We start from the raw sequence: 16730 nt of genomic DNA, 5'->3' as shown, positions 1-16730 counted from the left end.
GTAAAGGTCACCTTTAACCCCCAATGTGATCACCTTATGGGTGGATTAGCTGTTGGGGTTAGTAGCCCATTAGCCACTTACAGCCAGACACCTAACACCACTAAATCTAAAATTTAGGGGCTACCCCTGACATCAGAACCTCAGTTCTAATCTGACTTGCAACAAAGGACACAAGAAGAGACATAAGTCTGCGACAACAGGAGCTGCACAACCCAAAGGCATTGTACTTTGCACCTGTGGCAAACTTCCTGGAAATTCATGACTGCAACTCATCCTGGACCAAAGCTCATTTCCCAAGAGACTGGGACCCTTTGAGTGCCAAAGGCATCATTAGACTTTCCTAGAATAGTAGCACAGGTCCCTTGCAATTACAGGTAAAAACAACATACCACAACCAAAGAATCAAAGCCCATCGGGCCCTCTGAGGGATCACCTTGAAGTAGATGGTCCAGTGCATTGTGGTAAATGTAGTCCTGACCTCCATGAACATTCAAGCAGCTTCCTTGTTTCACTGGACTTCGAATTACCTTTCTGCTGTGCTTACCGCTGCCAAAGCTTATTGGTCACTAGTCCGGCAACCACCCCCTGTACCATTGGATCCTGTTCCCCGTTAGCATGCCCCTGTCAATAGAGGGCAGGGATGGACCCTATGATGAAGCATGCCACCAAGGGGCAACCCTGGTGGGTGAGGGTTTTTTTTAAAGAAAATATATTTTTTTCTCTTCAAGTTCCTGCAAGGGTAATTTTTCTTCTTACTCTGATACGGAAGGGACCCTTTTTTGGTTATTGACTTTTAAATGCAGCATATTTTCGTTAAAGGAAAGCAGGTTGTGTTTAGAAGTAAAAAAATGTAATGTTTCATTGCTATGTTTTTAGAGTAGGCAGTGGGACCACTGCTTGATTTTCAAAAATATTTTTGCAAACATACTCAGAGGAGAAGAGGTGCCAAAGGGACCCCAATCCATTTGCAAATGGATTATCACTTTGAGCTTATGGTAACGTCCAAATGTTTTGCAACCAAATTTTGATCACAAAACATTAGTATATTCCAATATGATTTGGAATTCGTAAGGGATGCCATAAACATGCCCCTTCCAAATACTGAAGCTTTATTAGGTCGTAAATCCAAATCGTGATTAGGTATTGTGTTACCAAATTAAAAGTTGGCTATGATACATTAGAAAAGTCTTCTTGTATTTTCAAATCTGGCCTTTTGGGACTGCAAAAAATCTTCGTACAACTAGCTAGGGCCAGACTTGGAACCGTAAACGGCCCTGGTAAACTGCTCTACCAGCTCACTTGCGGGAGGCCCGAGCTGTTTACTAGGGCCCGTTTTGGCCAATTTTAATACAGCGGGCCGATATTGATGGCTCCTGGTAACAAATCCAGCTCCCCAGGAGCCAAAAAACGCCCCTTCCTTGCGGCCCACTGGGAAAATGCCTGGTGCCCTCAACGGCCAGTCCGGCCCTGCATCTAGCTCCTCTCCTCTAGTTCTGTTGCTAAGACTCAACTTTAGAGAGATACCACTGATTTGCCAACAAAAGGGGGACGTGTTGATACCACCTCTGCCACTTTTTGGTAGACTTTATTACTTTAAATATGCCCCCACAGTTTACAGTTATATATTCCTTGTTGTCTGAGGCTCAGTGAACCTAATATGATGTGAATATTCTCTCTGCACGATATTTCCTAATGAGCTAAGCAGACTCGCCTTTATTTGTCATAATCTATGAAACTATGGAGCCTATGATGTTAACTATAAGTTAACACAACTTGATAACTAAATATTTAACAAATATATTGCAGTAAGTAATATTTTATATATATTTTATAAGACATTTACTGTCTCATTAAGTGGCATCCGAAAATAAGACAGAAAGCAGCGCTCCATTATTTGTGACTGAAAAGCAGGGAGCGCGTGAAAAGGAAAGCATCACAGGATCTACTCAGTCATCACACTGACATTTTCTGGCCTCGGTTCACAACTTTTTAAGAGTCCTCAGTCACTGACTAAACGGTGATTATTTTAGAAGTCGGCCACCTCAATATTTTATAACCCAAGTGACTCTTTCATTAACAATACACTTAACATTCCCTGACATTGAGCAAAATGATCATTACAACTCTCCTTTAAAGCATCTGCCCAAGTGTAAATGCTGAACTGCAGCCAGCACAGTATTAAATATACACTGCCACATGGAAACAAAAAAAATCAATAATTTCTCTCAGGAAGGTATGCATTAGGTTATCATATTATTATTATTCTCTGTAATATAGAACAACCGTTATGACAATTATTTGTACTTCGTTTCCTAAAAGCGAGTTTTTTGGTCATAGGACTACGCGCAAATATTAGCTCCTCAAAGATGCTTTGATTTTGGTCGAGTAAAAATTGATAAAAAATTCTTCCTTTTACGGCGTGCTTTTCAGTAGAAATAAGTGCTGTTTTGAAATTGTGACAGCGTCCGTGTGCAAAGAATGGATACCCATAGAAGCCTGCACTGCTGCTGGCGACCAGACAGCAGCTGAAATTGTGTGTTAAAAAAACAGAATACCAGACTGTCTACTTTATAGCTTCAATTTAGATATAAATTGAACTCAGATATACATCGAATAGCATATGTTGAAATTCCGGTGTAGCACATTTTCGAACATTTATTAAAAGCTCAGTCGTGTGTTCCAGGAGAGATTCAAGAATCATGTCTAGGTTGTCTCTTAGCAAGAAAAAGGAGAAAAAAGCAAGTATTAGCAGAGCCAATAACTCAATCATTTTACATGCCCTTGAAAAGTTCCAATTACATGTAGGCTCGCTACTATGGCCAAGGACTACCGAACAGCCCCCTCCCCCGCCTTGTGTTTTAACCAACATTTATTAAAGATGGACATGAGAGGGATTTCTTTGGAGGCGGGGGTCCTACAACCCCCGGCCGTATTTATTAAAACATAAAATCAAATAAAAAGTTAAATAAACAATATTTACACATTTTTACGCAGAAAACGCAGCATGACATTTGATTACAATTAATATGTACAGATATCAGATGGCTAACCTCTAACCTTAACATACTTCTAGTACAAGGTATTTCCTATCCGAATCTAAAATCTAAACAATATCATACATCAATTCCTTTTTTGCATATCCTATTTGGGCCTACGGCAAGGTCGCTAACTGGTTTCAGATCCTTATCACTTAAACCATGCCCTCCTGTCGGAGTGCACATGCGCAGAGAGCCCATTTACCGTGAGGGTAATTCCCCCCCCCCCCAGTTACCCCTGTATGCCCTATTAACCATACCCTTCAGTCGATGTGCGCTCTAATAACTCCATTAAAGGGGGGCCCTTGCATCTCTGCGCCATTTACTGGCGTCATTGTGCACGTGTGGGGTGGCCAACCAGCCTAGAGAAAGCATGACTCCCCCCTCCTCCGCACCCATGTAGCCAACATGCTGTAACTGCCCCTGGAGTTCTAGAAGAGACCACTTGTCCCCCCCCTTGGGTGACCCCATTCAAGAATGGCGCGGCCCTCTAAGGATCTTAAATTTACTGCTCACAATCATGACCTTACCGCCTGACCAAGGAATAGCAATAAATACGACAATTGATAAGTAACACAATAATCATACGGCACACCTGTCATCCATTTTTTAATGCGAAACACATATGAGCAACCTTAATAACACACTACAAATACCTGCTTTAGGGGATGGTGGGTGGGAAAAAAGATTACAGCCTCCTAGAGACTGGGTGGGGCAGACCTGGGAGTGCGGGCAACCAAGGCCCACTACCGCGCTCCCTGTCCTTTAAACCCCCCTCCTGGCCAGGCCGGTTCTAACCGGCCTGACCACTGCCCCCCAGTGACCTGGAAGTGATCCAATTGCTTCCCGGTCACTTTGGGGCCCTTAAGGCCAATCCCTGATGAGGCGTGCCCACCGCGTCATAATGATGTGGTGGAGGCGCGCCCCACTACGGAGAGCAGGTGGGGGGAAGGGGGGTCCAGTGCCCTGCCATACCTGCGGCGGGGCCGATGCCAGCCCACCTCTCTCTATGGCCAGGGACTACCGAACAACCCCGTCCCCCACCTTGTGTTTTAACCAACATTTAATAATGATGGACATGAGAGGGATTTCTTTGGAGGCGGAGGTCGTACAACCCCCAGCCGTATTTATTAAAACATAAAATCAAATAAAAATTGAAATAAACAGTATTTACACATTTTTACACAGAAAACGTAGCATGACGATGGCACCTGCAAGCACAGGCACCGTTAAGGCAGAATAATATTCCCTGACAAGGGGTGCTGAGGTTTTGTATACACATGTTACCACTAATGTTGTTCAAGCTGGCAAGGCATATACCTGTGAAGCGGCGTACTGGTAAATCAAAACAGTTGGCACAACAAATTGTTAACACACCTATGCACAACCAATATATAGAGCTGGCATCTCTTGAGCCCTTTATTGATCACCCATCCTACTTGCTGCCATCACTTGCCACTCATGTTCCGGATCTACCGGTCCCCCTTGGCTGATGACTCCTTGCAGTTGTTGTGGTGTGAAGCACTCCCAGGTATCAGCCATGAATCCATTCCTACATAAAAGTAAACAAAACACAAATGATTACTGTTTTTTTGTTTTTAGACAAAAGATACAGTTCACATACCAGCCCTACTTCATGATTCTGATCCCCCCTTTGTCACCTGCACCCCCAGCCTAGGATGCATAGGTACTGTTGTGATGACACAACCCAGACATCTATTGTCGGACAACAGAGGCAACCAATTTCCCCAAGGCCCACGGGGAATAGGTACCGTGCAAGAAAACCCAGAAGTAGGATGCTCAGTCGTACCGGCCCCAGAACGTCTGTAGTGTGCGACCCCATGCAACATCACACTAAATAAGTGTTCCAGCACAGAGTGCATAACCATCGTGTGACAGAGCACAGGCAAAGAATGCTCCCTTGTTCAAGCAAAAAAACGGGGGGTGCAACGGTACCAGGTGATGGCAAATGGCTAATGACTGTCAGGTGCCCAACATTGGTTCAGAGGTACTGTGTGGCACAATGCATTCTTGTGCCTACGGATATGCGCACAAGGGTGTATAGATACGGTGTGACAAACCACCAGTATACTGCGCATGCAGGTATAAGCGGACTGGTGCTATAGCACTGCGTGACATAACGCCCTTCTGAAACACATGTGTACCAATAATTGGTGCATCAGTGCTTTTAACACAGACCCCTAATCCATGTGTGCAACCGCACATACCCGCGGAGTTGCTCTTGCAGGTGTGATAACCTCACCTGGGATGTACTGCTATGACATCGTAAGTGTTGGTAATCTACTTGAGTACACTTGGAATCTATTGTTGTAATATGCTACGCATAACTCCCCCAGTCGGTATTAATAGTATATAGTTCATGTTTCTTGTGAACCGGTCCAACTTAATTTAACCGTGACTGGTCCCTGCCCTAATGTTTTAATGTGAGAGGCTACATAACATCAGTTGTATTATATAAAGATCATTTAAGTCCGTCCTTCAATGAGAGCATCTGGCATAGCACTAGATGCAGTACCATCCGACTATCAACTGAAAGCGCTTAGCACAGCATCAGATGTATTACCTGGGGACCAATTACATTATTGTACAGTGAGGGGACCTAGCATAGCCCCATTTGTATACGTGGGGCCTCTTCCTCTTCCCGAATGTCCGCAGGGGACCAAATGCTTACCCAAGCATCACTTGTGTCGGTGTCATTGATACAACCCAATAAATGAAGCTTTTGAAAAGGGGAAAGGACAGTACCATATCCCATCTTGGACCCCTTTTGAGAAATGTTGCCAACAAAGTGAAATGCCCATGGCTGACCCCCTGCGCCTGACTAGAGGGGAATGCAAGCCATTACTCTCATTGGAGAACGGTCTAATATTTAACAGCATACTATGTACCATGTACCCGCCCCCCCGAAGGTGTACTCCACATTTTCAAGTGCCCCATTATTTAAAGAATGGAAGTATACAGTGGAATATAGTATCGCGTTCCTAGCTACTTACGGAGGGTACCGGGTACAGAGTGGAGAGCAACAGCGAACCCATGGTTATTTAAGGAATGCTGATGCCATGCTCGAAATGCACATTACTTGCCAAACTGGGCTATTGGCATTGCCAAATCCTGTTCATAATAAATGCATCTAAACCCACCCGAAATTTCCTAAGGCTTCGTCCTAATCAAGGCAAAAGTCAGAGATGATGGGTTACCTTGTGCTTGGAACACATGGGGGCCCTCCTGTCCCCAGTGTAACACATCCAGGGTGCGCACAAATGGACCGGGGTATTGGCATTGCCAAATCCTGTTCATAATAAATGCATCTAAAACCAACACCAAATTTCCTAAGGCTTCGTCTTAATCAAAGCAAAAGTCAGACAAGATGGGTTACCTTGTGCTTGCAACACATGGGGGCCTTCTTGTTCCCAGTGTAACACCTCCAGAGTGCGCACACACGTACTACGTATGTTCTTGTACCCTCAGTGCCCCCTACCGACTCTACAAAGGGTTGTAATACATTCTATGTTGTTCCTCACATTCAGTTTGTGCTCCTGCACAGTGTAAACAATGCAGCTGTACTATCTCATAAACCTAGGGACACACCCACCCCACTGTAAGCCTGGCAGTGATTGCCTTGAGTGTTTAGTGCATATGCCATCTGTTTAGTACACCCACGTTCGTTCCGGAGACCTGACGTATTTAGGTCATACACCTCATATCCTTGCTTTGACATATATGGACACTTGTCAACTCTACCCCCAATCATCAGGTGTTTCGTATTCACAGACATTAAACAGGGAGGTATGCCTAACCTGGGCTTAAAACATGCCTGCCACTATCAGCCTTACACATGTTATTATGTGCTTGCTGCCCTGTCTCACACACACACACAGAGTACTATGTCCAATGGGTTTAAGCGAATCCTTTGTCAAAAACATGTTTACACCTCTTATGCAATACATACATTTTTCTAAATAACAAATGTACCATACTACCTTTTAGTAATTCTTACTGAATGCAGAAGCTAAAAGCGTTTGGTCAACACCAATACGGGACCTATAAAAATGATCGGTTACCCAGAGCATGTTTCCTACCACCACTCAAATCGTTTTTATACTTTGCTATATTAATTCAACACTAATCCTTCAGGTGTCGTGCTGTTCGCTCTTTCACTCTCAATCCCTCCTAGCTAAGGCATATTCATTGTGAACTTGCTCTTTTGAAATGAGCTAGTCTTTCCCAAATTCCATGTACTACAGCAGGCAACATACCACAACTATACAGATTCACAAGTCATCTCTTCCACCTAACTTCTCACAATGGCATCTGTGTACATTTTCCTGACAGCCATGAACTCACAACTGTCTGCCTGTCTTACTGCTACAGGGCCAGCCTGCTAGATAATACAAACAAATTCACTTTCAAAGACATGTGACTTTACACTTTCAGCAGGGCACTAGCTTCGACAGCCATTATTTCCAGCTAGCTCAGAGTAAAGATTGGAGTCTGTGTACAGTGTGTGACTAACTGACCCAACATGTCAGGGAGCCTGGCACCGCTGTATGGCCAAGCTAATATCTTTTAAACATGTGTAACATTGTGCCCACCGATTAGCACACGATGGGCCCCCCGACTCCCCAGCACAGTGTCCTGCTATGCTCAGTAAGTAACACATAGTAAGTAAGTAATACCTCATGGTTTTAAGTCTCTCCAGTTTTGACCTCCCTGAAAGGAATAATAAATGGAGTCTGTACCGTGCGTGACTGTCTGCACCCCCATCTCGAATCAGGGAGCCAGACACTGATGTATGTCCAAATAATGTATTTTAAAAAAAAACCCTGATATTGCCTTATGGATTTAAACTGCGCCAGTTTCAGACGTCCCCTATTTTCTGTGAAAGGCATAACACGAAGAAGTTTATTTTTGAGAGGTGCAGGGAGATTAAGGATTTGCTCAGAATTACAGGAGGCTGAGCCAAGGCTCACAACTTTTCCTCTGTGCGACGGGCAGAATTGGAGAGCCAAAAACGTGCAACATGCCCGGGAAACTCTATGCTGCACGCTGCTTGTGCTTCCCAGTGTGAACTGTGACCCCAACAGCTGCTACCTACATTTGCTTTCTGTGTCATGATGCATTCAGGTCTCTGTCACCCATTGGACCACTCTACGGTCCTAAAAAACTTTTAAATAAGCAATGACCTTTGGACATCAACGGTGCGACTATATCCCTAGAGGGCAAGTGGCATGTCGATGATAACCATTCTAGAGCTCTTGGCCCCGGGAGGGGCTAATTTGAACAGAGCCGTTATTTAATAACAAAAAACAATAGAATAGTGTTTAGAAAACCCCCTTAAAAAAACGGGAACGAGGCTGCTATACTGCTCTCTCTGCCCACTCCCCATCTGTTCCAATCCTCAATGAGGCCCCTTGTTGGTAAGAAAAGAAGACGTAAGCAGGTATGCGCTCCTGCATGTTTTCAGAAAGTGGCCCTGCTGCATCTACAACTAATGCACGATTCCTGCCTCGGGGTATATTCGCCAGTTCTGCCTGACCTGCATCATCTGCTTCCACCATGCACCAGACAAGCGCATGCCACTAGCAGGGAGGCGGATGAGCGCAGCGCACGCCCCCAGCCTACCCCTACTCATACCGCTCCTATTACAGGGACACACATAGTACACACGTCCCCCGCTCACCTTGACTGGAAAGGCCATTGCCTCAAAATTTGGTGACGAATCCACCTAGCTCCCCCGCTCCCCCGCTCCCTTCGATGGCTCGCTGTCCCTGCTTGGTGTACACCGCTGACTCCTCGCGGCGCCCATCTTGCTTAACGGCTCTTGCTGCCAAATGCCCTGCAGAGGAGAGAAAAAACAGAAATTCTCCCACAGGGATTCCTCTGCGTTTTTTGGACCGCCCCTCCTGACGCGTTGGCCCCTCAAAGTCGATTCTCCTACCGGAAGCTCATCCTGCACCAAACACGCACACCTGCAGCAGGAGAAAAACAGAGAGAAAAAGATTGCAGCCTCCTAGAGGCTGGGTGGGGCAGACCTGGGAGTGCGGACAACAGAGGCAGCCTCCTGTGCTCCCTGGCCTTTTAAACCCCCCTCCTGGCCAGTCCAGTTCTAAGCGGCCTGACCACTGCCCCCCAGTGAGCCGGAAGCGATTCATTCGCTTCCGGGTATCTTTGGGGCCCTTAAGGCCAATCCCTGATGAGGCGCGCCCACCGTGTCATAATGATGCGGCGGGGGTGCGCCCCACTACGAAGAGCAGGTGGGGGAAGGGGGGAGGTGCCCTGCCATACCTGCGGCGGGACCAAGGCCCCGCCTCTCTCTTTGGGCTATTCCTAGAGGTCCCTTTGGTTAGACACAAGTGCTTGCTGTACGGGCTACTGTGCCGTAAGCTGTTACCAGAGGTCATGTGGCAGTCGCGTCCGGCATGACTCTCAGGTGGGGGGAGGCAGTGGTTGCGGGGATGGTGGTTAATTTTCATTAAAAAAAAGAGTAAATTACCTTTGCTGGTCCAGTCCGGTCCTGTGTCGTCCCGCGTTGTCTCACAGGAAGCAGGCAGCCTCCCTCCCCTCCCCTATGCCAAACAGCTTTCACCCATGGCTACTCACAGGTACTGCAACACCCTCCAATAGAGAATACCAAAGGATGGGACTTATAATAAAATCTTATAGGAAAGAATATTAAATTAAATGTTAGGCGTATTTTTTTTTTAGATGGGTACACATCATGCCCAAAACCCCTCCCTAACCCTCCAGTAACAACTCCTCACTTCTCCATTCATCCTTTCCCTTTAGTAGTAAGTGTTCCTTAAATTTCAGACACTCCTCCTTGTCTCTCATTTAGTAAAAAAACATATACTTATATGTGTGGGGACGCTGCAATTAGAGCGGAGATCTCTCACAGAAAAAGATAGTATGCATGTAGATTTGTGAATAGTAGATAGTAGGTTTGTAATGCATTATTAGTACTAATGTAGTAATACTAAACATGCTATAAAATGCAGTTTGTGACCAGGCCCATCTGAACTGTTGTGGTTATCATGACACACAAAAACCAAGTATCATTGAATGCTGGACCTAAGAATAAATGCATATAGTATGCAACATATTGGAAGGCTGCAATACATATGATGAGCACGACAGGGGAGCTTGAGAGACCCCGAATAGGGAGAGAAAGAAGGGTTGGGCAGTTAAGGTAAGTGAGGACAGTCAAATAGAGAACGAGACAGACAGAGGGGGAGAGAGAAATAGAGAGACAGAGAGAGAGATAACTGAATGGGGGGATGGTAAGCAAGTTGAGTGGTGTCAACCGGAGGGAGCCTGCAATGGGAGCTGTGATGGAAAGAAGGTTAGTCAATGTAGCAGAAGAGTGGGACTGGGGGTATCCAGAGATCCCATCTGTGGCTAAATAGATGTGTTTGTGAGGCAGATTCTAAATGATGGGGGAATCAGGAAAAGAAAGTTAAAGAGACTGAGTGAGGGATGAGAAGCAAGGTCAGAGGACTTAATGGAGCAGCAGAGTGAACAATAATAATCTGAGTGAGAAAAATATCCAGTGAGGAGCAAGGTGAGGGATGTCAATGATGGGAACCAACAAGGGAGATTGGGTAGGGAAATAGGGTGTTAAGTTTAACTGAATCAGAGCAGACAGATGAGAAGCAGTGACAAAGGAAAGACCAGATGAGCATGAGCAACCACAGGGACAAAGAGGTGTTGATACAGGGGGGACAACAGAAGAACGAAGGAGAGGTAAAAGAGAACATCAATATGAAGACATTTAAGCGGAAAGAGTAAGGACCAACACAAGAATAAAATATGATGGCTGTTATTCCTCTAGGCTCAGTCACTAAGTCAAAGCAATATTTTTAAACCCCAATATGTTTCATTGTTATCATTTCTACTACTCTCAAGTATGCATTAAAGATGGTGACAAAATGTTTTACGGCACACTTTTCTCTTAGTTTACCACCATTTGTAATAAAGCACTTCAATACTTAACAGCAATCAACCAACACAAGAATAGAATATGATGGCTGTTATTCCTCTAGGCTCAGTCACTAAGTCAATGCAATATTTCTAAACCCCAATATGCTATGCTTCATTGTTATCATTTCTACTACTCTCAAGTATGCATTGAAGATGGCGACAAAATGTTTTACGGCACACTTTGCTCTTAGTTTACCACTATTTGTAATAAAATACTTCAATCCTTCACAGCAATCACAAGGAAAGATTTTTTAGGCCGCATTTATTATATTTGAAAATAAAGAATCACTGTGGCAAGGTTATTGTCCGCCCAAACCTATAGTGTTCCCAAATTAGTCACAAAAAGTATATTACTCCAAAGGGAAAAGAGTGGCTAACAACACCCCATCTTAGATTAGGATAATTCTCAATTTAAATGAATTAATGTGACCCTTGAGCAACCCAATGTACAGAATGACAGTCCATTAGTGCCGTAGCGTTTCTTTGTTCTTCGTCTTTTTATTTTCCTTCTTCTTCTCATTGTCTAAGATGTTCTTAATACATTCTGTAAAAAACTCTGATAATTCCAGTAGCCAACACGTGTTTCATCATTAGGTACATGAAACTTCATCAGGGCTACAAAGATAAATGTACGCCATAAGCTTAAGAAATAATTAGAGGTGTAACCCTACATACCTAAGTACCCAGGTGCTCCTTTATCTGATATCTGTGAAGAGATACCCAAGGATTCCATATCAAATTGCTTGTAATTAGGATCCTCAGTGATTTAGTGGGCTAGATCATGTGCCTTTCTATATATTTATTTATTTATTTATTTATTTTATGCAATTTTTAGAGCGCACAAATACCCGTACAGGTGTCTCGGCGCTATTGTTACAGATACTCACTTCTGTATTGGGGTCTATGTACTCCCAAGAATAAACATGTGAGGATTAAGAACATAAGCATAGGTTCTCAATTCAATCATATAATGATCGACATTATAAACGTTGTCAAAACGTTTTATTTCTTGCGGCCAAATAAATCCAGCAAAAGTGAGGTGAGCAAAAAAACAGAGGGCCCGATTCATAAAAGAAAGCTGAGACAAAATCCTAACTTTATGACTTTCAGTATTCACAGAAGGCATTTAGGAGTAGTAAAGTTAGGATTCCTAACTTTACTACTCATAAATTGAGACACTATCCTAAATTAACGACTTTCCGTATTCACAAAAGGCATTTAGGAGTAGTAAAGTTAGAAATCATAACTTTACTACTCCTAATAGCCTTTTTGCGAATACCAAAAGTCATAAAGTCAGGTTTTTGTCACACCTATGATGTAGATCTACCATCTATAGGCTAAGGTATGGGGGTCTGCTTCCAAAGCCCAGAGATCTTCTAATATATCATAATACTTCTTCTTAGCAAGGGGAGGGAGGTTAGGCACTGTAGTCCTTTCTCTATTGTCTTTCTATGCTGACATCTCCTTTTATGATATATATACTAGCTGCTATGCTGACAATACTTGTACTATGCATTTTCGTGCTTGTGATGGAACATATACTGCATGTTAGGGCATGTTAGTTAAAATAAATATTTTAAACTATTTTATGTCTCTGTCAGATCTTATTGTGGACAAGTACAAGAGAGTGTGCGAAATGGTGTGACAATTCCTGAGAGATCTGGGAGATTTGTGTTTTGGGGTGTCTGATCATTTGCTTCTCAGTGTAGTGAGTAGGAGAGCAAGAGAGACACTATAACTAGTCGGTCCTGGGTTTGTGGGTACTAAGTTGGTAGGAAGACCCAGTACCTATACACTAAGGTCTCATAATTCTCAGCATAGTTCTGTGTTTGTGCAGAATCCCTGCAACAGGGCCAAACAGGCAGAGCTTTATCTGATTTGATGCTTTTCCATACTATGCAGCAGTTAAAAGGGTGAACCGTGGACTGTATATTTCTTAAAGTGGAGGGAGGCTGCGTTTATTATGGCCTGAGGACCCCACCCCCCAGGTAAGTTTTTTAAAAAAAGGGAATGGTGCCACATACCCCACACTTCCTGCGCCTCATTAGGCCCTGAGGAACCCACCCCGATGCCATATCTTCTTTTAAAACAGGAGGGGACAGTGTCGCATAGTGATATTCTGCCCCCTTATACCACTTGTTTTTAGACTTCAGAACAGGGGACTACATACCAAAGTCTTGTAATGGTTGGAACCAACATCTTTCTCATGTTGCTGGCACAGACTTAGAGTGTTCCCTCTCACAAGAGCCTGATGGAGCTGCAGCAAATTGTCGTAAATGAAATAAAGATCCCTGTGCCAATCAGAATGCTCTATTATTTAACTGACTCACCGCATGAGTATCTCGAGCCTCCTGAAAACCCAGCGGTCCAAATATGAAAATGTGTTTGACCCTTAACTTTCAAATTACTAACAAGTGGATTAACACTAAGTCACATAAAGTGCAGTCTAGCTTACGACCACATTTTGTGTAATTCTATTAATTAGTTTTTACATTGGCATTTCTTAAAGAAGCGTATGGAAAATGCATGGGAAGTCTGCGCTTTGGGAACCCCTGTTTTTTCCTTAGACTCCATTCAACAGATCACTACATACATTTTATGCACAAACTGGTTAAACAGTCACTCCTACACACATACACACATATATATATATAAATGTATATTAATGTTTTGCAAATTAATCGCATGGTGTCTGAATAACAACTTCTTCTTATTTAACAAAGAACACTGGAAACAGGAGAGTGGTGTGGCTATGGGATCCTGCTTCTTCCCCAGCTACGTGTGGTTGCACGTAGGCTGGTGGGAGAAGCAGGTCCTTGAGAAAAGCCCCAAAAGACAAAGGGTAAAACATTGGCTCCACTTTATAGACAATGTTTTTGCTATTTGGGACGGATATGTGGAAAGTGCCAAGGAGTTTGAAAAGGAGTTAAATGTTAATACATGCAATTTGCATTTTACATCGAAGATTAGCGAAACCACAGTGGAATTTTTAGATGTACATGTTACTGTTTCTGACTACACACTAGCAACTACTTTATTCAGAAAAGAAACTGCTGGCAACAGTATCCTGCATGCCAGCAGCAACCATCCTCGGCATTTGATTGAGAGCATTCCACTGGGTGAACTGCTAAGATTAAAACGAATTTGCAGTTCACCGGATGACTTTGATAGCTGTGCCACTGAAATTATGGTATGGTTCAAAAGTCGGGGATACTCGGATGATATTCTCTCCAGAGCTATGATAAGGGCTGGGGAACGACCACGCAACTATTAAGCCCAAAAACAGCTGAGGTCGCAGACGAGAATGAGACCCCCCGCCTAATAACCACTTTCAGTAGGCAAGAAAGGAAAATCAAGGCTATAATACATAAAAACTGGCCTACAGTACTCATGGATGGGGTACTAGCCAGCAGACTTGATCAGTCACCCACCATTACATTCAGGACGACTAAATCTATGCGGGACGATCTGGTCGGGTCGAGCCCAGAAATTAAAACTGCAGGGACATGGCTAACACAAAGAATGTTTTTTTTAAATGTTCCACATGCAGGGCCTGTAAATTCGGTATAAATACAACCCACTATACATACATTTCAGGATTACTGCTGTTAAGGTAGGTTGGTCTGGTGTTGTAGAGTAGTTTGTAAGTGTGGGTGAAGAGTTTGAAGGCGGTCCTCTTGTTGACGTGAAGCCACAGTAGATCTGTCAGGTGGTGGGTGATGTGGCTGCGGAGGGAGATATTGATGATCAGTTGGGCGGTAGTGTTTTGGACTCGTTGTAGTCTTTGTAGGTGTTTGTACGAGTTGAGATTTAGAGAGTTGATCCTTATGCAGTTGGTAACGTCTTTCGGTGGTATGTGGCTCCTTGGTGAGGGAGAAGATGAGTTGGGTGTCATTGTCTTAGCAGATAATGTTCAGGTTGTGATGGCGGGCCACTTGTGTGAGGGTGCCATGTAGATGTTGAATAGCGGCAAGTTGAGAGATGAGCCCTGGGGGACGTTGCAAATGATGTTGTTCGTTTTGGATCAGAAACGTGGGAGGCGGATGCTGAGGATTAGTATTAAAGAACTTCTGAACTAAGAATTTGAGATGTACTATTTGGCCATAAGGAAAAGTATGTAAAACCATTAAGGACTATTTGTTGTATATTTTGTCAGCATATACTTGTAAGTAACTTTATTTGCAGTGTATGAAAATTAGTTATAGTGTTTTGGTATTGTAAGATTCTTTGAGATATCTCATAGTTATGTGAAAAATTGCTGTTAGAAAAAAACATTTAACATGTGTTTTATTTCTATTTTTTAGATTGTTATTGAGAATGTTGAATGTTTTTTTAAGATAATCTTATTGTCTTTTTTTTGCCCGCTGTTATGTGATGAGTACTATTGAACTCACTGTTTCTAATGAAATTCAATATATTCTGAGAACAGCAAAAAAGGCAAATGGAATGCTTTACACATTATTTTGTGTTGTAAAAGATATATTGTAACTGTATTTTTTTGTCTTCTACAGACAGTAATTTTATAATATAATTTTTTTTATTATTTATTATTTTTAAGGTAAGTATAAGTAACTGTTAAAAATAGTGGATGGGATGTGCTTCTACAGAGCTGAAGTAACAAAAAATGGATGGAGTACATAAGTGTGTAAAGATGGTTTGTATCTTTTAAAGACATTTGAAACAATTAAAATATATATACTGAGTGTACCAGTATTCTTTGCATTTTACTACAACACATCTACTAGTTTGGAACAGGTAAAGTGAATAGACATATTGTACTTTTTTAGTACTGCATTTTATTATAACAGCCTTAGTTTGTTCCTATAGTGATAAGGAGTGACTGGTTTGAAAATGTAAATTTTTTTTAAAACTGAACATTCATATACATAATTATATGTATATAATCTTATAAAGTAGTTGAGAATGGTATTTGTATAATATTTTTTAAAGGGAAAAATATTTGATAAAGCTAGTTTTTTGTTATTTAATGGGGAAAATTATAAAATTAAGGGGCAGATTTATGAGGCCCTTGCGCCACGTTTACGCCGCTGTTGCGTCACGCAAGGCGGCGTAAACGTGGCGCATCCCTACGAACGATTTACAACGTGACGCATCTAGGCAGATGCGTCACGTTGTAAAGCCGTGCGCCGCTTGTGGGCGTTCCGGCGCAGGGTGGGCGTTCCGGGGCAGGTGCGCCTCGCAAAAGTGGCTGAGTGAAATCTATGAGATTTCACTCAGTCACTTTTAAGCCAATGCTGCGTCAAAAGCCTGCGCCTGCTTGAAGCAGGCGTAGGTCTTGACGCAGCATTGTTAAAATGGGGCACCCCCGAGCCTTGCTGGAGCTGCGTCGCGCTTGCGACGCAACTCCAGCAATGCGCCACATTTCCGGCAGAGATGCGTCACGCATCTGTGCCGTTTTTGCACCATGGTGCGCCGCATTATAAATGCGGCGCATCATGGCTGGCGGAGCTGTGGCGCACTGTGGCGCATGTTAACTGACGCATCCCTGGGGATGCGCCAGTTAACATAAATCTGCCCCTAAGTGTTTATATTTTTGTACAAGGACCTACAACATAATAAATTCACTATGGAAAAACAACAGAGCAATATGGAAGATGGTTTCGAAATTAGTAACTCTCTCATAGAAGAGCTAAACATACCTTTCCTGGGCAGCGAGAATGAAGAGGAAGAAATTAA

This window comes from Lissotriton vulgaris, chromosome 4_1 (genome assembly GCF_964263255.1).
Source record: "Lissotriton vulgaris chromosome 4_1, aLisVul1.2, whole genome shotgun sequence".
Taxonomy (NCBI): domain Eukaryota; kingdom Metazoa; phylum Chordata; class Amphibia; order Caudata; family Salamandridae; genus Lissotriton; species Lissotriton vulgaris.
This window is presented reverse-complemented; position numbering follows the sequence as displayed.